The sequence below is a fragment of the Caretta caretta genome, chromosome 2, assembly GCF_965140235.1.
Source record: "Caretta caretta isolate rCarCar2 chromosome 2, rCarCar1.hap1, whole genome shotgun sequence".
In the NCBI taxonomy this organism is placed as follows: domain Eukaryota; kingdom Metazoa; phylum Chordata; order Testudines; family Cheloniidae; genus Caretta; species Caretta caretta.
The window spans coordinates 269118410-269140218 of NC_134207.1; positions in this window are offsets into that span (position 1 = coordinate 269118410).

The window sequence follows — 21809 nt, forward strand, 5'->3', positions numbered from 1 at the left end:
TACAATGAATATCTGATATAACAGAATCATAACATCACATATTAAATGAATAATGAACTAAAATCATTGGCTACACTCAGCACATACTTGTTTTGGGAGATCATTTATCATAATATTAAATAAGGTTGGGCTGATAACACTTCCCTATTTTGTACCATTTTTAATATTATATATATATATATATTTAACATAACTTTCCCTACTCTGATTGCATGGTCCTTTTATTGAAAAAAAATCTCTAATCAACCCATCCATTCTTCCCTTTATCCCTGTTGCACCTGCTTTGTACAACAAGCCTTCCCTCCCTACCATGTCATATGCCTTTTCAACATCTAGAAAGACAGCTATCATGAAACCTTTGTGCCTCATACTTTTTTGAATTTCAGTTTCTAATTTAGCAATGGGATCAATGGTGCATCGTCCTCTCCTAAAATCACTCTGCACCTTGTCTCCAACACCATTATTTTCCAACTAGGTGATCAATCTTTGATTCACCATTCTCCACAGAATTTTACCCAGACAGGTTGTTAGTGCAATTGGTTTATAGGCACCCACTTTTGTAGATCGTTTCCCTGGAATTTTTTTCATATTGGAATTACTACTGCATGTTTCCACCCTCCTGGTATCACTCCCCTTCTCCACATAGAGTGTTAATAATTCCAAGATGACCCTCAAATTGCTTCCAGAGAGAAATTTAAACATTATGTTACATATATGATTGCTCCCTGGGGATGTATTCTTGCTGATATCAATAGTTTTCTCAAGTTCTCGCATACAAAGCCATTCATTCTGGATAGTATCTTCATATTTACCCCAACTACGTAATAGACCATGATTCTCTTCAGTGAATTGTCTTTAATCTGGTGGAAAACTTCTCTTTGGTTTTCATCATTCCTTATCCCTCAGAAGTTTCTGCTAAAATTTCTGCTTTCTCACTGTCAGAACTTCTAACTGTATTGTCACTCCCAATAAGACCTGGGATGTGGCTACCGTTAGTCTGAATTCCATTCATTTTTCTAATTTGCCTGTATGTTTTTGATGTTTTATTATATTTGTTTATCCATTCCCAGTACTTCCTTCAACTCTTTCTTTGATCTTTTTAGAATTCCCTGTGCTATTTCCTTACTTCTTTTATACTTCATTAGATCTTCACCATTCTTTTTTTTTTTTTTTTTTGCTTTTATATAGGCAGTGTTCCTTTCTTTAATTGCCATTTTGCACTCCTCATTCCACAATGAAAGTGAGTTTTTTAGTCTGCGGTACATCAATATCCTAGGTCTGGCCACAGTAGCTGCTACTAGTAATCCCTTTATTAGATTATCATTGAATTTCTGCATGTAATCACTCACACAATGATAATACACAGATTCAGTACATTTACTTGTAAATGCCCACCTGGGAGCTAATTCCATCACCTCCAACCTTACCTTGCCCTTGAAAATTAACAAGTATAGGGAAATGATCACTTCCCATTCCTTCTCCCTTATATACTTTCCAGTTGTATTTACTTGCAATATCCGCTGTGGAAAAGAAGGCGCTACAGATGGCAAACAGGAAACAGCGGCCGAAGACATTCGATGAAACAAAGCTGAAGAAAGCGATTTCTGGGTTTGACTGGAGCCAGATGGAAAAGTGCAATGAGGACTATAGTATCTTTGCTGACAAGCTGAGACGTTGCATAAAAGCAGCTGAAATCGAAGGAGGTGAAGGAAAGAATCTCGAACGAAACGAAAAGCTTGTTGGAGAAGCAGAAAAACATGAAAAAGAGCTCTGTTAACAACCTTGAGTACTCCATTCTGTGGCAAGCTGATACGGCAAAAGATGAAGAACGACTTTGAGAACTTCTAGAAAGAAAAGCTCCTCAAAACAGCCAAATCACACAAGAGCCTCAGGACATGCAAGCGGGAATTGACACAGTATCGATTGAGCGTAACAGCATTGAAGAACAAGGATGGAGAGACAGTAATCGACAGAGCAGGGATGGAGGAAGTCTGCCAGGACTTCTACACACAACTGTTCAAATAAAGAATCAATGTCCCCCTCCTAATGCTCCAAGAGTCAGAAGAATGCATCCCCCCAATAATCGTTAACAAAGTCCGAACCACACTACACCAGATGAAGAAGGGAAAAGCCCCAGAAAAAGATGGAATAACATCAGAAATGATTTCTGCAGGAGGCGAAGAACTTTGGAAGGCCCTCACTTTAAGATTCAGTTGATATCTCGAAGAAGGAAGAATACCATCAAGCTGGAAGGAGTCAAATACCATCTTGCTGCACAAGAAGGGTGATCGAGAAAATCTTAAGAACTACCTCCCTATATGCCTGCTTTCTCACATATACAAGCTCTTTACAAAGGTGATAGCGAACCAACTCTCGCAGAGTCTGGATGAACAACAGCCGAGAGAGCAGGCAGGATTCTGAAGGAATTTCAGCACGATCGACCATATATTTACCCTCAGCCAGCTCCTGGAAAGAGCGAGGGAGTACAAACTCCCACTGTGCATTGCTTTTGTCGACTGTGAAAAGACCTTTGATAGCATCGAGTTCAATGCAACATTAAAGGCGCTCACAGAGCAGGCCATTAACATGCAGTACATCAATTTGTTGAAGGAAGTGAATACTGGATGTACAACAGACATTACTCTCCTCAAAACTCCCCTCCACATCCCAATCGAGAAAGGTGTGAAGCAAGGAGATACAATTTCACTAAAACTATTCACTGCCTGCCTCAAAATGGTTATGAATAAGATCAATTGGAGGAGTGGTGTCAACATAAATGGAGAACGATTATCTCATCTCAGATTCACGGACGACATCGTGCTAATTGCCAAAAGTACCAACCAACTGCAAAGCATGCTACGAAGACTCGACATGAAAAACAGTCAGGTCGGCCTGAAAATGAACTGCTGCAAAATGAAATACATGTGATCAGACGTCTTACGAAAAGCCCGAATAATTGTAGCAGGAGAAGAAATTGAAGAAGTGGAACAGTATGTATATTTGGGCCAAGAAGTCAATATGTGTGAAGACCTGAATGGAGAATTTCATCAAGGACGTCTTCAAAGGAAAAATCGAAAAGATCACACATGCAAATATTTTCATTTCAACAGTGCTGCCAGCCATGTTATATGACAGTGAAACGTGGGCACTAACAAAGAGAGAAGAGCAGCGGTTGTCAGTAGCTGAAAGGGCAATGGAATGAGCTATGTTGCGAATCTCCCTTCTGGATTGCATTCCAAATGAAACAATCAGAGAACGCAGCGGTGTGAAAGATATTGTCGTGGAAAGCAGACATAACAAGATGCGATGGGCGGGCCACACGGCACGGTTCACGGACAATAGATGGACCGCAATCATTGCTGAGTGGTACCCATGAAAATAGAAAAGACCACCCCAAAAAGATGGGAAGATGACATCTTTAAACGTTTCAGACAAACATGGAGAAGAAAGGCAAGAGTGCGAGAAGAATGGTGGATGTGTTGTGATCGGTGCAGTCTTAACGACAGCTGAAGACCGATCGATCCAGGTGATCCAGGTGTGATCTGCTGTTATAATTTCTAGGAAAAACTACTATTTGCTGCCTTAAACCTAGTGGGGTGCCATCACTTAAAACATCTAGATTGTTTTCAGCAATGAACTTTTCTAAGAATGCACCACTTTTATCAGCTGTTTTACTTCTCCACAGTTTATTAAGACTATTTAACTCACCACATATAATGTCTGGTCTTTTAGCATTTTTCACCATTTCTTGTAACTCTGAACTTTTTAATTTCCCACATAGATATTATAAATCCTGTATATATAGAAAATCTGCTTTGGGATCTCAAGAGCATTATTTTCTAGCCTTACTTCTTTATCTACTGCTATATAGTTTAATCTTTCCCTTATGAAAGTACAAACACCTCCTCCTCTTCCTAGTTTTTGGTCTTGCCTAAAGGCAATATACCCTGGAACTCTAAGAGTAAGATTTTCAACCATCGATGTGTCCTAGATACATATGACATCTTGTTTGTTTTTATTTCAAGGATATTTTCTTTTAGTTCTTGGCTATATGCTAGACTGTGCACATTACATATTTCACCATAAACTTCATTCAAAATTGCATGAAGGTGGTTCATTGACAAGTTGCTAATATACAAGTATTTCTCTGCTGCCTTTGGAAAAAATATTTTTTTCTGTTTTTTTTCCCCCTAGTTTGTGGTGTACATTTTATCACTTCTATCATCAATGCAATAAACCTTTATTTTTCATTACTAGTATGTCATCACCTACTCCTTCCACAGTGTTCATCATATTCTTTGTACAATGAGGCTGTGTCTGAAGTTCTTCTTTTCCTGTGCTGACTGTCTCTTCCATCTCCACTGACATTTGAGAGGCTCCTTACAGCTTCCACAGGAGATATGTTGTTAACATTTTTTGTCGTTTGTACCGTTTTAGCTTGCCTGCTGCAATACACCCTCTATATGCCAGACTGTGATTACCACCAGTTACTGCATTTGACCTCTGTCCCTTCTGTACAATTTTCATTGGAATGATTTCTCCCATATTTACCATATCCTGTTTTCCCTTTAGAAACAGCTGCTACATGCCTAAACCATTAGAACTTGTAACACCTGAGGGGTGAGGGATATGTGGCTTGGTTCCGAATATCTGAAACCCTAGTATTACTTTCTAAGTAATGTTACTTAAATGTAATCAGTACAGCTGTTGATGGCTTGTTTTCTCCTCTTCCTTTGCTAATTAGTTGCTTACAGACTACCATTTTATCTTCTCCTATGCTTTTGGCTATCTCATCCTTGGTCAGCTCTAATGGCACTCCATATATTACCCCTTTATTTAAGAACATAAGAATGGCCACACTGAGTCAGACCAAAGGTCTATACAGCCCAGTATCCTGTCTACTGACAGTGGCCAATGCCAGGTGCCCCAGAGGGAGTGAAACTAACTAACAGGTAATGATCTAGTGATCTGTCTCCTGCCATCCAGCTCCACCCTCTGACAAACAGAGGCTAGGGATGCCATTCCTTACTGTAGCAGGGTAGTCCCCCACTCCCGCCCTGACAGGGTTGGAGCCAGCCCTGGGAAGAGGGCTGGAGGGCTGAGAGAGAGAAGCTGGGCTGATTGGGAGGCAGCCTCAACTGAGGGCCACGCCCCAAACAGACCCAGCTGGCTCTATAAAGGCCAGGGCAGCCAAGCGCTTAGAAGGCTCTTTCCAGTCTTGGAAGGAGCAGGGCCTGGCTGCCTGAAAAAAGGATACTGAGACTGAAGCAGGGCTGAGGAAGGGCCAGAGGAGCAGGGAGGCTCCAAGCTGACAATCCCCTGGCCACAGGGCCTGATCCAGGGCCCAGAGAAGTACTGGGGTTGCAGGGGATAGCCCAGGGTAGGCAAGAGCAGCAGGCCAAAAACCCCTTGCCTGTGATGACTGGCTCTTACACTGCAGTCTGCCCCAGGGAGTAGGAGCTTGATGATGACTAGCAGTAGCCCATAGATTGAGGCAAGGTGGGGATAGTGGGTTGGGGGGTTCTCCAGGAAGGGGAGACCCCGAGGCAGATGGTGGGGGTAGCCAGGGTGCAGCATCCCAGGTAAAAGGGCACTGGGGTCTGGGAGGGACACGGGGGCCAGCGATGGGCAAGACAGTGGCCTGCAGGGGGCACTCCAGAGGCTGGAAGAGCTAATTCCCTGGACAACCAGCAGGAGGCGCCACAGGGGTGAGCCTCGCCCCGCCACACTTATCCATCCTGGCTAATAGCCATTAATGGACTCAACCTCCATGAATTTATCCAGTTCTCTTTTAAATCCTGTTATAGTCCTAACCTTCACAACCTCCTCGGGCAAGGAGTTCCACAGGTTGACTGTGCACTGTATGAAGAAGAACTTCCTTTTATTTGTTTTAAACCCTCTGCCCATTAATTTCATTTGGTGGCCCCTAGTTCTTATATTATGGGAACAAGTAAATAACTTTTCCTTATTCACTTTCTCCACACCACTCATGATTTTATAGACCTCTATCATATCCCCCCTTAGTTTCCTCTTTTCCAAGCTGAAAAGTCCTAGCCTCTTTAATCTCTCCTCATATGGGACCTGTCAAGGTTCCTCCCCCACTCTGAACGCTAGGGTACAGATATGGGGACCTGCATAAAAACCTCCTAAGCTTATCTTTACCAGCTTAGGTCAAAAACTTCCCTAAGGTACAAAATATTCCACCCGTTGTCCTTGGATTGGCTGCTACCACCACCAAACAAATACTGGTTACTGGGGAAGAGCTGTTTGGAAACATCTTTCCCCCCAAAATACTTCCCAAAACCTTGCACCCCACTTTCTGGACAAGGTTTGGTAAAAAGCCTCACCAATTTGCCTAGGTGACTACAGACCCAGACCCTTGGATATTAAGAACAATGAACAATCCTCCCAATACTTGCACCCCCCCTTTCCTGGGAAGTGTTGGATAAAAAGCCTCACTAATTTGCATAGGTGACCACAGACCCAAACCCTTGGATCTGAGAACAATGAAAAAGCATTCAGTTTTCTTACAAGATGACTTTTAATAGAAATAGGAGTAAATAGAAGTAAAGAAATCCCCTCTGTAAAATTAGGATGATAGATACCTTACAGGGTAATTAGATTCAAAACACAGAGAACCCCTCTAGGCAAAACCTTAAGTTACAAAAAAGATACACAGACAGAAATAGTTATTCTATTCAGCACAATTCTTTTCTCAGCCATTTAAAGAAATCATAATCTAACACATACCTAGCTAGATTACTTACTAAAAGTTCTAAGACTCCGTTCCTGGTCTATCCCTGGCAAAAGCAGCGTATCGACAGACACAGACCCTTTGTTTCTCTCCCTCCTCTCAGCTTTTCAAAGTGTCTTGTCTCCTCATTGGTCATTTTGGTCAGGTGCCAGCGGGGTTACCTTTAGCTTCTTAACCCTTTACAGGTGAGAGGATTTTTCCTCTGGCCAGGAGGGATTTTAATATTTATATTTATGACACCCCGGATCTAAATCACAGATCCACGGAGCTGCAGGACTCGACAGTGAATTGCAGCAGCGAGAGCGGCAGCATGTTGGGCCGTCGCTCCAGAAGCCAGGGCCCTGCACCAGCAGCTCCTCCAGCATGGCTGTGCCACCCCCAGCCTGGACAGTCATCCCGTCCACTCAGCCGTCTGCGTTTCCTCTCCAGCGGTGTGCAAGCCGCTCGCACACACTAGTGCGAATAGGGACAGCTGTCAGTGAGCCTGGTTCCAGCCCCAGTGAGCAGGGCTGGGGGCGGGTACAGCCACGCCGGAGAGCTGCCGGCACGGGGCGCTGGTTCCTGGGAGTGGTGGACCAACATTCTCCTGCTTTCTCCACTGTGGTTCCCAGCAGAGCCCTGAAGCTTCGCTAATATCTGATTATCGCATCCACAGATATACATTTTGTATCCGTGAGGGGCTCTACAGAGCACAGCAAGAAAATGTTGTATTAATATTTGCAATGAAAGCATGACTATTTCTAGTTGATTCCTAGATTTGTTAAAGCTGAGCTATGTGTGCATGAGAGAGGGATAGCTCATTATTATTAAGGGGTTTTTACATATAGTGCTTTTATCCAAAGTGCTTTACAATAGTTAGCTAATGGTCCAAACAACATTTGGAAAGATCATTAAGTGGTCCAGTGAGACTCTCAGCAATTTTCAAGTAGTCCATGGGAAAAAAAAGTTTGAGAACCACTGATCTAGAAGAATATATATATGTGATCCAATGACTGGAAGCTGAATTTACAACCATTCAGACTAGAAATAAAGCACAAAGTTTTAGTTTTTAGGGTTATTAAGCTCAGATGCCCAGTCACAGCGATTTAAATGTCAGCATAGTCAACTTTCACTCCCAGTGTAAGAAGAAAAGCGAGAGTCACAAATGTGCACCGTTTCCGGTGAGTGATGTCTCATTTTGGTGAGACAAGGGGGTGACATTTGGGAGATGTCATCACTTTTTCCCCCAGTCAAGGAGTCAAACCCAAGGAGCCCAGAAAATCCTTGGGTATCGTCAAGCTCTTCCATGCGGATACCAAGCTCGTTGAGCTTAGTGGAGCCCAGTGATACACACCATCAGATTTTGCACAATACGCTGGGAGTGGTGCCTCATTCTGGTAACTCACCTAAGCCGAGGTTATTTGGTGGAAGGATCTTGGAGGAGAGTCACCACATCCCTTTCCCCCAATTTGACTTCTGAATGGAAGCAGCATTCGGGGATTTCTATGATCCTTCTTCCTCCCATGTTTCTTTTCTCTCCTCCCTAGCAGGCTTTTGTCTTCACAATAATTGTCAAATATTTGTGTTCACATTGTTTGTTTCAACAAGAAAATCTCACACTCCCCCTCCCCGTCAGGCAAAAGTAATGTGAACAAAAATGTATTGCCTCTTGTGACAGGGTTTGGTAATTTCCTGACTGAATTATGGGAAGTCTTGCTACGTCATGTTCATGGATCACTGTGGGACAGCGATTGTGTGTAATTCCATGAGGGAGGGGAACCGAAATCCCTCCAGGAACTAACAACAGTGGGAAGTGATTAGGCAAATACACTCAGGTTGTAACACCTCCCAAGAGGCACCACCCCCTTGAAATACTCACATCGATTGGTTCCAGCTGGATTCTCTAGAGTCCAGAAGTCAAAGATGAGTCAATAACCTGAGTTTAAACTGACTCAGAGCCTTCTTCCTGATCCAGCAAATAGACAAGGCCTTTGATCCATGGAGGGCCCCAATCCTTAGGAAAGCTTGGAAGGAGTTTGGCCTCTGAGGCCCCATTACCCATGAATGTGCTTGTTCTGAGTATAAACTGTTAGGAGCTTGGGACAACAAAAAACCCATGAGTGCGGTTTGAAGGACTGTTCCCTGGTCAGAGACCTGGTTGGAGTTAGGGTGATCTCTGGTAAGTTTATTAGCATATGTGTCAGTTCTTTTATTGTTTTAACATGTTTTACCTGTAACGATTTTACCTTAACAATAAATGTTCTTGCTTAGAACGACCTGAGTAGTAACTTAACTGTGGGTAATTACACTGTTTTCTGAGGAGAAAAGCAAAGCAGGTCTGCTTAGGCAGTCTGACTTTGCTGGGCAAAGAAAGTCACAGTAGAGTCAGGGGACTGTGCTGCCTGGAAATACCTGTCAGGAGGGACGGAGATATAGGTATCTAGTCAAGAGACGCAATGGTTGATGAGCCTGGAGTCTAGAGTGGGTATCCATACGGGAGTTTTGCCAACTTAGCTACTTGGTCACTAGATTTAGTGACTTTTTGATATCCCTAGCGAGGAAAGAAGTGTCAAAGTGACCAGCGACACAGCTAGCGACTTTGCCGATTACAATGACATTCGGAGAAAGAAGTCACCAATACGTTGAGTCATAAAATCATTCACGAGCAGCTCACTAGTGTTAATACAATCCATTCCATGCTCTCCTCACTACATTCTGTTGCACCCCAAGTCAATGTCATTACATCTGAATTGAGCATGTCCTCGGGAGGAATCACATTCCAGGGCTTCTTGGGCTGAGATCACTGTAGTCTGCAGGGAAGGAAAGGAAGGTTGTGGAGGCTAATTCAACGTTTTGCGAAAGCCAGGCGCACTTTGGAGAGAGCAGCACATTCGCCGGGGCTTGTTTTTGTCCAGATGATCTTTCTCGCTGCTCCGTAGTAGGATCAAAGGTGGAGGCAGCTTGATTTCAGCTCCTCTTTACTCTTTCCCCTGGCTTGGCCTGAGGTTAGCTGCCCAGCTGTTTTCAGAAATCAAACTTAAACTGCCCCTGAGACTGCCACTCCTCTTGGAATCGCTGAGCATGGGCTGCTTTGTGTTTTGACGTCTGTTTCGGATAGACTGCAAAAATTATTATTGCTTAAATACTACAGCTTTCTGCATGTTGCTTTCCATAACTATCACTGCTGCCTACAACAGCACACAGCCATCATCAGGAGGGCGCCCTCTGCTTGTTGGGCAGGGCGCTCTGTACACTGCAGCCCAGGTCAGCTGGGGTTGGTTCATTTCAGCCAAGCTTCCCTTTCTTGCCAGCCTGGATTTGAGCTGGCAGGTTAGTGAAAGGGAGAGCCCAGAGATTGGGGCATTCACCTGACCTGAGCTCTGCACTGCAGGGAGCCAAGAAAATAGATCTAATAGAATTGTTGGACTGGGAGGGACCTCACGAGGTCAACTAGTCCAGCCCCCTGCACTCATTGCATGACTAAGTAGTATCTAGATCATCCCTGACGGTTTGTCTAAACTGCTCTTAAACATCTCCAAAATCCAGCTTGGGGGTTTTGGGTGGAGCCCCTTGTTCCAGTATAGGCCCTTCCTTTCCCAAAAGGTTCCCCAGTTCCTAATAAACCTAAACCCCTCCTCCCTACATCATCATCATCTCATTCCCCATACATTGAGACCCTACAATTCTGCCTGTGTAACTGGCCCTCCACCTGGAACTGGGAGCATCTCAGAGAATGTTACCATGGAGGTCCTGGTCTTTAATCCTTACCTAGCAGTCTAAATCTGGACTCCAGGACTCCTCTCCTACCTTTCCCTATGTTATTGGTACTTTCAAGTACCAAAACCATGGGGATCATTTCTCTCCACTCTAGCTTCATGTTCTGCTTCCCTGAGGCTTTCATCCCCTTCAGCAGCACAGAGGCTGTCAGACCGGGGATAGGACCATGCTACTGTGTCCCTGAAAGTCTCATCTATACTCCTCTGTCTCTCTTAGCTCCTCCAGTTCAACCACTCTGGCCTCCAGAGCACGTATGCAGTCTCAGTGGGCCAGGAGCAGCTTTCACTGAATGCACACATAGGCCACCTGCCCACAAGGCAGGAACTTCTACCTGCTGCATTCAGAGCAATACGCTGGATAGCCCCCGCTCTGCTGCTGGACTCTGCCTGCATTACATTTACCCTGGTGTGGGGTGGGGGCTGTGTTTATTCGTTGTGTTTTGGGGGGTTATTGGTCCAAATTTAGAGTATGTTTGTTAGGTGTATCTGTGTCTCACACTCCCTTGCAAAACTCCCCTGTTTGCTGAGGAGCTGGCTTTTTAAACCTCTGTTCTCCTTGAGTTTGCTCTGCCCCCTTGCCAAGGGATCCTAAAGGTATTAGGGATCGAAGGATGGCAGGCTCATTAGTAAACTCTCAGCCTATCCTGGCAGATTGCTTGGCTCAGCTCACAGCCCTCAAACAGACCATATTATACACTTTAATCCAGCAGTCACACACGAAGCAAGCACACCACATACAAACAAACAGACAACAAACTCACCTCAAGGGTCACCTCGTCACTCCTCCTTCACCTGGAGAACTCCCTTGCAAAATCCCCCTGTTGGCCCCTCCTGTTCACTAGCCATGCTTTGGATAAGTCTGTTGTTTGTTCTACAAATGCCTCGTCCACTTCCTCCTTGTTCTGATTGGGTGACCTATAGGAGACCCCCCCTACAATGACATCACCCCTGCTTTCCACCCCGCTTTTGTCTTCAACCAGAGACTTTCAACAGGAGTACCTCTCACCTTCCTCTGGACCTCAGAACAGGGTATGTTGCTAGTTGGGTACTGGAGGGATGGGTTCTTGGCCCAAGACTATTTATGAGTTTTTTCAGTGATCTGGCAGAAAATACAATACAACTATTGGTAAAATTTGCATATAACTGAGATCAGTGAAGTGAAATAACATGAGGACAGGTCCATGTTACAGAGCAATCTGTATCACTTCATATACTGGGTACAATCAAACAGCTTGCATTTTATGTGGCCAAATGGAAGGACAAGCATCTAGGAACAAAGAACGTAGGCCATATTTACAGGATGGGGGATGATATCAAAGAAGTACCATCTCTGAAAAGGACTGGGGGTCCATGTTAGAGAATCAACTGAACATGAGCTTCCAGTGCAAAGATGTGGCCAAATGAGCTATTGGGATCCTTGGATGCACAAACGGGGGAATCTCAAGTAGGAATAGAGTTTATATGACCTTGGCACATGGCATTGTTGAGACCACTACTGGAATACTGTGTTTACACTTCAGAAATGATATTGGAAAGAAATATAAAGATTCACAGAAGAGTCATGAGAGTGATTCAAAATCTGGAAAACATGCCTCCCAATGAAAGGCTTACGAAGCTCAAACTATTACCTTATCAAAGAGTAGATTAAGAGATTTCTTGATCACAGTTTCTAGGACTAGAATAACAAGTTATAGGTATGACAAGCTCCTATGCCTGGAAGTAAAAGCTAGACAAATCCAGACTGGAAATAAGGCACACATTTTTAAGAGAGAGGTTAACCACCACTAGAACAACTAAGTGGATTCTCCATCTTTAAATCAGAATTGGATGTCTTTGTAAAATGGATGCTCTAATTCCCGCACAAGTTATTTGGCTTGATGTAGAAATCACTGGGTGAAGTTCTATGTCCTGCATTAACAATGAGGAGTCCATTGGTATCTTAAAGACTAACAAATTTATTTGGTCGTAAGCTTTCATCGGCTAGAACCCGCTTCATCATATCTTCTGCATTGTGCATGAAGTCAGACTAGATCATCAAAATGTCTCTTTGGCCTTAAAATCCATGACCAGGACTCTCTGGCAAGCTTTGTCACCTACGAAAGTTGAAGTGGTAGGAATTAGCTACAGGAGAATACGAAACAGGGAATGTTTGGGTGTAGGGGAGACCACAGCCCTGGATTAGAATTCGAGGGTCAGAATTCAGAGTGGGGGGCCTCCTCTACAACTCCACCTGTACCTTATCACTTACTTTTGTGATCTCCTCCTAGATCCCTATTTGCTTCGTCCTCTCTGCCAATTCTGCCCCTTACCAGCCGCCTGCTCCCTTTTCTCATCTTTCAGGGATTGATTCTTTGTTGCTGACATCAAGCTGTCTGGAATACTCTGCCCACCTAGCTGGACTTCTCTGCTTTCCCAGTCCATCTTAAAATGGAGCTCAAAACCCAGCACTTCTCTCCTACCTATTATCAGAGAGCTGCTTACCAGTTCCTCACACCTCTTCCCACCTGGCCGTTTCCACTGTTCCCCCCCATACACCATCCCACTTTTATACTGCAGACTTCCCATTATTGTAACTGCCATGAAATGGGAGAGAGCTGTGTGAATAACACTGTAAAATGCTAATTGTAAAATGTGTGATCTGAAATACATTTCTATACTGTCAGATGCTGGGACGTCTAACAGGGCAGGCTGAGAGGAAAAAGTCACCTTGTTTACGATGAAATAGAGTTAGATACCTTGCTGTTCACGTCTTTCTTTCCTGTCTCTGTCTGCAGTGTGATAACTGAGGCGTGGTGGTTACCCACACTGTGTTAGTGCCTCTTTCTCTTCCTGTTTTTGTAGCTGGGGAGCAGATGCATACACATGTGGTCTCCAGTCACACCCTGCTGAAGCTTCCATTCTCTCTCCTCTCTCTGATCGGCAATAGCTGCAGGTCTCTGTCTCCTCCACCAGAGACTAATTTCACTTCCTGTCTCTCTTCCTGTCTATCTATCTGAAGCATGTGCAGAATCAAAGTAGGGGGGGAGTGGGTGTTTAGGGGGGAATGTCACCTTCACTGAGCTGGAATTTCTTTCCCTTGCTCTCTCTGAATTGGGAGTGTGAGCTCATGCACGGCTCCTTAGTTGTTGCCCAGGCCATGAACATGGGCTTTGTTTCTAGACAGGTCAGGAGCTGTCTCTTTGGTTTCTCCAACCTGGTTCTGTGAGAATGTTAGTTCAGAGTCACACATAACAGGAGTCTCAACCCAATCACTGACAAATGGTCCTGAGGCCTGCACTGGACAGGACACTGAGTGCTCTCTGCTGCTGAAACCTTCCCACCCTCAGTGAAAAGCAGCCTCACCACTGCCAAATCTACCATCTCCCTTAGAACAGTCACCCCATCCCCTCTCGGCTGCCACCCCCCAAACATTACTTCTCCCTCCCCCCACCACCACACACACATTGTGTCCTGACAGGCTGCAGGCTTCCTGCCTCAGTTCAGCTTGGGGGTCTCTCGCTCTGGTTCCCTGATCAGGAAGTTTTGGGAAGGAGGCGCCCTACTACTTGCAAGGGAGGGTCTCTGCGAAAATTTGGGTAGAAAGCTGCCGAGTGCATTGATAAAGGAATGGGACTCAGGATTCTTTTGCCACATCAACTCTAAGAGACTAATTAATTAAGGTGGGCTATTATCAGCAGGAGAAAAGACCCTTAATTTATTAGTCTCTTAGTGTTGGTATGGCAACCCCCATCTTTCATGTTCGTTCTATCTATCTATCTATCTATCTATCTATCTATCTATCTATCTATCTATCTCCTCCTATTGTATCTTCCACTCCATGCATCTGATGAAGTGGGTTCTAGCCCATGAAAGCTTATACCCAAATAAATATGTTAGTCTGTAAGGTGCCACAAGTACTCCTCGTTCTTTTTAAAGATAATAGCGTTGATGTAATATACTTAGACCTCTGTTGGGCGTTTGACTTGGTACAACTTGACAATTTGAATTAAGAAACTAGAACAATAGAAAACCAATGTGGCACACATTAAATGGATTAAAACTGGTTAACTGAAAGGTCTCAGAACAGGGAATTGTAATTGTAAACAGGGAATCATCACTGATTGGGTGTTTCTCCCACAAGAATCAGTTCTTGGCCCTACACTGTCCTTTTTATCAATGACCTGGGAGAAAACATAAACTCATTAATGATAAAATTGTCAAACAACACAAAGATTGGGAGTGTGGCAAAAATATGAAGAGGACAGGTCACGTATACAGAGTGATCTGGATCACATGCTAAACTATCCACAAGCAAGCAATACACATTTCAATTCCAAATATAAGCTCACAGATCTAGGAACAAATGCGTAGGCCATACTTATTAAGATGGGCGCTTCAATCTAGCGCACCCAGGGGTAACACGAGGATCCAATGGCTAGAAACTAAAGCTCAGCAAATTCAGACTGGAAATCAGGCGTACGTTTTTAACAGTGCATCTGATTAGCCTTTGGAACAATTTACCAAGGGCTGTGGTGGATTCTCCATCACTGGCAATTTTAAAACGAAGGTTGGGTGTTTTTCTAAAAGTTCTGCTCTAGGAATTATTTTGGGGAGTTTTCTGGCCTGTGTTATACTGGAGGTTTGACAAGATGATCACAATGGTCCCTTCTGGCCTTGGAATCCATTAATTCATTAAGGCCTGGCATACCTGACACGCTGTCTCAGACAATGGGCCACAGGACCCTGCAACAGAACTCAAACAATTCAGCCACAAATGGGAATTTGAGCTTACGACATCTTCCCCTGGATTCGCACAAAGCAACAAGAAGGTGGGAACAGCAGCAACGACAGCAAAGAGACTGATGACAAAGGCAAAATGGACAGGAAGGGATCCTGCTTACCATGAGGCATAGAGTGAGTCACAGCAGAGGACCAACAGACAGGAGACAGAAGCAGTTAAAAGGATACCAAGCTAAGAAGACAACAGAGCAATCAAGGACCTGCAGACACTATGGACAGGTGAGCAGGTCTAGGTCCAACCACTGAACAGCCACACAAAGCAAAGGCAAATGCAAGAGTCCAAGCTGAAGCTGGTCACAGGTCATCTGAGGCAACTACAGACTCAGGACAATGATGGAGACAACTGTGGTGTATCAGCAGACAGCTGGCACATCCGGACAGACAATGCTAAGGTCAGAACGAGGGGAAAATAAAAACATGAGAATGACCATACTGGGTCAGACCAATGGTCCATCTAGTCCAGTATCATGTCTTCTGACAGTGGCCTGGAGCATAGGGTTGTGTCCTTGACCATCTTGTCGAATAGCCATTGATGGGCCTACCCTCCTTGAACTTATCGAATTCTTTTTTTAAATCCTGTTATAGTTTTGGCCTTCACAACTTCCCATGGCAATGAGTTCCACAAGTTGATCATGCATTCCTTTTGTTTGTTTCAGACCTGCTGTCCATTAATTTAATTGGATGATATCTGGTACTTGTGTTATGTGAAGGGGTAAACACTTCCCTATTCTCGTTCTCTATATCAGTCATGATTTTATAGACCTCTATCATATCTCCCCACTTAGACTTCTCTTTTCCAAGATGAGCATTCCCCCAGTCTTTTTAATCCCTCCTCATAAAGAAGCTGTTCCATACCCTTAATCAATTTTGTTGCCCTTCTCTGTACCTTTTCTAATTCTAACGTATCTTTTCTGAGATGGGGTGACCAGAACTGCATATAGTATTCAAGATGTGGGCAAATCATGGATTTATACAGTGGCATTATGATACTTTCTGTTTGATTATCTATCCCTTTCCTAATGGTACCCAACGTTCAGTTAGTTTTTTTGACTGCTACTGCACATTGAGCAGATGTTTCCAGAGAACTATCCATGATGACTCCAAGATCTGTTTCTTGAGTGGTAACAGCCAATTTAGACCCAAACATGTTTTCCAATGTGCGTTACTTTTCACTTATCAAAACTGAATTTCAACTGCCATTTTGTTGCCAAGTCACCCAGTTTTGTGAGATCCCTTTGTAATTCTTTGCAGTCAGCTTTGGACTTACCTATTTTGAGTAATTTTGTATCATCTGCAAACTTTGCCACCTCACGGTTCACTACATTTTCCAGATCATTTATGGATTTGTTAAACAGCATAGGTCCCAATTCAGATCCCTGGGGGACCTTGCTATTTACCTCTCTCCCTTGTGAAAACTGACCATTTATTCCTACCCCTTGTTTCCTGCTTTTTAACCAGTTAGGATCCATGAGAGGACCTTCCCTCTTAGCCAATTATTGCTTAGTTAGAATGAGTCTCCTCCATCAACTTGACTGATGTGGGAGAGTGAGAAGTAACGGGAATACGAACAATACAGAGGATTATCAGGGTGCCACCCAACAGAGTGGAGGAGGCAACAGGGTGAAATCAAGTCCCCCATCAACAGCAATAACACAAAGAAGAAGGGGGAGACTGGTTTGAAGAGTAGCACACTTGAAGGACTATGATGCCTAACCAGCCACAATGGGCTGGTGATAAAGTCCATGTGCCCAGGATGGGCTATGTAGTAGTAACCTCTGACCCTTCCAGTAATGAAATGTTTGCACAAAGACATAATAAAAACAATTAATTTTTAAATGGAAAGATGTGGGAACATGCATGGATTTGTACAGGTTGCAGGAGGGAAGGATTTGGAGGTGGCACCAGGAAGTCAGTCTGTGTATACATGTCTAGAATGCATGGCTATCAGTAGGAGCAGCCCTGTAAATAATTGCTTTATTAAAGAGCCAGTTTCAGTTTTTATGCATGGAGTTTGACACAGGTTAAACCCCCCATATTCTTCATAGAAATATGGCTATGATATGAATATGGCACAACTAAGGGTACCCGGATCAGCGGGTAGTGATCGATCTTTTGGGGATCGATTTTTCACATCTAGTGTAGACGCGATAAATCAATCCCTGAACACTCTGCCGTCGACTCCGGTAATCCACAACTGCGAGAGGCGGAAGTGGAGTCGACGGGAGAGCGGCGGCAGTCTACCCTGCGCCATGAGGACAGGAGGTAAGTCGATCTAAGATACTTCAAACTTCAGCTATGTTATTCTCGTAGCTGAAGTGGCGTATCTTAGATCGATCCCCCCACCCCCGCAGTGTAGACCAGGGCTAAGATATACTTTATGCAAGATGTCTCATGTAAGATATCATTGAAAAGGTTATGATCTACTGAATGTATTTATCCAATTTCCATGCATGTATCATTTTTGTATCTGAAGCTGGGGATATTGACCATGTCTCTGTATTTCAAATGTGCTACTTTAGGGCTTATTGAGGAAATGTGCAAAAACATAAGGATTACCCCAGGAACTGTGTGCAATAGAAACCTCTCAGAGAGAGCTCCACACAATGGGAACTGTTTGACCCAGGTCACAGCAAAAGAGCTTTCCAGGAAGTGGGGGAAAGATATAAAAGGGGGACAATGACAACATGAGGCGAGCTCATTTTCCCTGCAACAACACACCTGGAAACACCTGGGTAACAAAGACTGAACTGGGGGAAGTGATGGTCCTAGGATAAGATTTTTAGCCTGTGTATGAAAACCTGGGAAAGCCAAGGCAGCTTGTGCCTTAAGAATCTGCCAGCCTGATTATCACTCAGGGGGAGAATTTGCTAATTTGTATCCTACCTACCTAGTGTGTTTAGATCAGTTTGTGGTTTCTGTTTATTTACTGAGGTGATCTGCTTTATTTTGTTGCCTGTCTCTTATAATCACTTAAAATCTGCATTTTATAGTTAATTTGTTTTGTTTATTATTAAACCCAGTTTGTGCAATTTATAATTGTGGGGTGGGAAATGCTGTGCATATCTCTCTTCACATTGATGGAGAGGGTGAATTTTTATGAGTTTGCACTGTGCAGATCTTTCTATACAGTGCAAGACAGTGTTATTTTGGGCACACGTGTTATTACCCAAAATGCCAGTGGTGGATTTAGAGTTAGTGGGGCCTTGTGCTCAGCTTCATTTTTGCCCCTGCCCCTTGGGACCCAGCCAAGAAAAAGAACATTCTCTCTTATCTCCCCCCCACCCCATTTTTCATTCTTTTTTCTTCCTCCTCCTCCCATAAGTAATAGGAAGTAAATGAAAATAAAGTGAGGTACCGTGATTGTTTTTGTAGTCTAACTTATTTTTCTCCAGACCACTTGAAAATTGCTGAGGGTCTCAGCGGACCACTTAATGATCTTTCCAAATATTGTTTGTATGGTTAGCTACCTATTGTAAAGCACTTTGGATAAGAGCGCTTTATTAAAAAAATGTAAAAAACCATTGGGGTGCGGGGTTTGGCCAGGAGTTAGGATGTGGGAGGAGGCTCCAGGCTGAGGTGCAGGGTCTGGGAGGGAGTTAAGGTGCGGGAGGGGGCTCAGGGCTGGGGCAGGAGGTTGGGGTGTGGAGTGCTTACCTGGGGCAGCTCCTGTTTGGTGCGAGGGGTGCAGGGTAGGTGGGTGGAGGAGTCAGGGCATGGGGTGTGGGGGGCTGGGTATGTGTGGGTGATGCAGGAGTCAGATAGGGCAGGGAGCTGGGGGTGTGTGAGGGGGGGTTCAGAAGTCGGGCTGGGGGTATGGGGCTGCTCCCAATCCCCTGCTCCACCCCAGCCCCCTGTCCTGAGCGGCACCACCCTGCCCCGATTCCACCCACTTCCCCAAGGCCCCTTCCCTGCCCCTGCTCCACCTCTGCCCCACCCCTATCCCACCCCTTCACCAAGGCCCCACCCACCCCACCTCTTCCCCACCTCCTCTCCTGAGTGTCCTGAGGCCCCGCCACTCCCGCTCCCTCCTGGAGCATGGCAAACAGCTGTTCAGCAGCGGGGGTAGCGCTGGGGGGAGGAGGAGAGGCGGGAACACAGAGTGCTCGAGGCAGTAGGCGGGGAAGGGGGAGCTTGCCTGGGGGTGGGAGCGGAGCCTGCAGCAGGAGCCACAGGAGCCAGAAGGACCAAGCTTCTGCCCCTGCAGCTGCCCGGCCCTGGGGCCACCCCATTGTTGGGGGGCCCCTTGCCAGCACACCCTGTGTTGTACTGCAAATCCGCCTCTGCAAAATGTAGTACATGAAACTCAGAAGATTTCTCCCTGCTTCTACATTTTGTTAGCAATTTGTGGTTTCACTTTTCTATTCTCAAATTCTGTTATCTTTCATCATTATGCATTAAGAACAATACCAAACTTCAATCTCTATAACTTTATTTCCGATTAAGAAAAAACAGAAAAAAATCAGAACAAATATAAAGTTTCGATGTGAGTAACAGCCCAGCTTCAGTCTCTGGAACATCCTCCATCTTGAACTGCCTCACAGCACTGCCCTTGCAGGCAGGCTATGGAGACCCGTTTACACTTAAAGAAGCAGAACTGTGCATCAAAACCAGAGTGACACCTTTTGTTTGCAGATTTCTATACCCCCAGTCCTGAAAAATCACTGAGGTCAGAGCGCCTGGAAACAGAAATCTCTGCAAAATGAATTGCATTCCCTGAATCAGCACTGCCAGATGTTCTATTACATGGATTCATCTTTAGAAAAGTTTTTGATGTTATCATGATTTGTTCACACAAGGTACTGGACAAATGCTGATCTCTATATTCAGGGGAAATTGCCATTGTATTTGGCAGCAGTTCTAATTGAGAAAGAAACCGAAGTTTATTTATCTAAAGCAAGAATTCCGTATATTACCATATTTCATACGCATGTCTCTGGTGATTTTATACTCTTTGCTTTCAAAATATCAAATGAGGGTACACTTCATGGGCCACATTAATTCCTTGTGTAACTGAAGCCAATGGAGTTTCATCTACTCACAGGTCTAAGTTTGGCCTCTAAATGTTCAAGATTTAATTTTTAGTGGAAACTTTACAGCGTTCAATGTCTCAGAGTTTGAGCTACTGTAAATTTACAAAATAACTGAAGTTATTTGACACCTCTGTTCAGAGGGCTACATTGTAGTCTGTTGCTTGACTGTAAATTCACAATACTCCACTGAAATTAATAGAGCTACCCCACTGCAACTCCAGAGTACCTGGGAGCAGTTACATGGCCATAATCCAGATTACTTCACTGAACTTAATGGACTCAAACTACTGCAAATGCAGGGTAAGTGAGGGCAGAGTTTGGTCCAGAATCTTTAAAGCAACCTAGTATTGAGGCCTCATGGCTGGACCACTGGACTATTCCCAGTTCTGCCACTTGCTTGCGGAGTGACTATGGGCAAATCACGTCACCTCTCTGAGCCTTAGTTTCCCCATCTGTAAAATGGGGAGAATGATACCGACCTCCTTTGTGAAGCACTTTGAGATCTACTTAGGAAAATCTCTATATAAGAACTCGATATTATTATAATACATAATGTTAATAAGGAAGAAATATTAACATTATTACTTGTATTTTGTATGAACGTGCTGCACTAGCATAAGAGTGAGGTGCTGGAGAAGCTGAGAGGCAGGGTTTGGGAAGCAGTTGGGTTAGGTTGCAATGAAACTTTATTAATGGCTGTTAATGAGGGAGATAAATCAGGAGAAATACAACAACAATACAAACTGCAGCAACCCCGAAGCCCAAAATAACGTCACTATATTTTGTACCACCCGCTTTCACATCCTTCACTGTGGCTGTTTTATTTATTCCCATTGGGCATCTCCTGTTTTGTTCAGTTACATAGATCTCACTGATATACCTACCCCCATTCTCCTGAACCATTCCCTGGATCACTTCAGTCAGCTCAGAAACTCGTTCAGCCTGTTCTGCTCCAGTTGCTGTTATTGAAAGCACAATATCGGTCCCCACACTTCTGAATCAGTGATTGGACAGTGATGAAGGCTAGCATCATTGGCAGAGTGGAGGTGCAAGTCCACTTCCCTTTACTGTATGAGAGATGATAGGTAGGTCAGACATAGATTATGAAGGGACATAAAATTAAAGACAGTGGAAGGGGTGGAAAAGGGGGAGCCAGTGTGAGAGAGCAAAGAGGAAGAGTGATATGGTTGAAGCAATGAGCCAGGAAGATGGTTTCCCACAGTATTCTTGCCAGCAAGTTAAAAAAAGTATTGATTGGATGAATGGACTATAAGGTGGATAGAAAGCTGGCTAGATCGTCAGGTTCAATGGGTAGTGATCAATGGCTTGATGTCTAGTTGGCAGTCGGTATCAAGCGGAGTGTCTCAGTGGTCGGTCCTAGGGCTGGTTTTGTTCAACATCTTCAGTAACAATCTGGATGTTGGGATGGATTGCACCCTCACCCAATTTGAAGATGACACGAACTGGGAGGATAGGTAGATATGCTGGAGG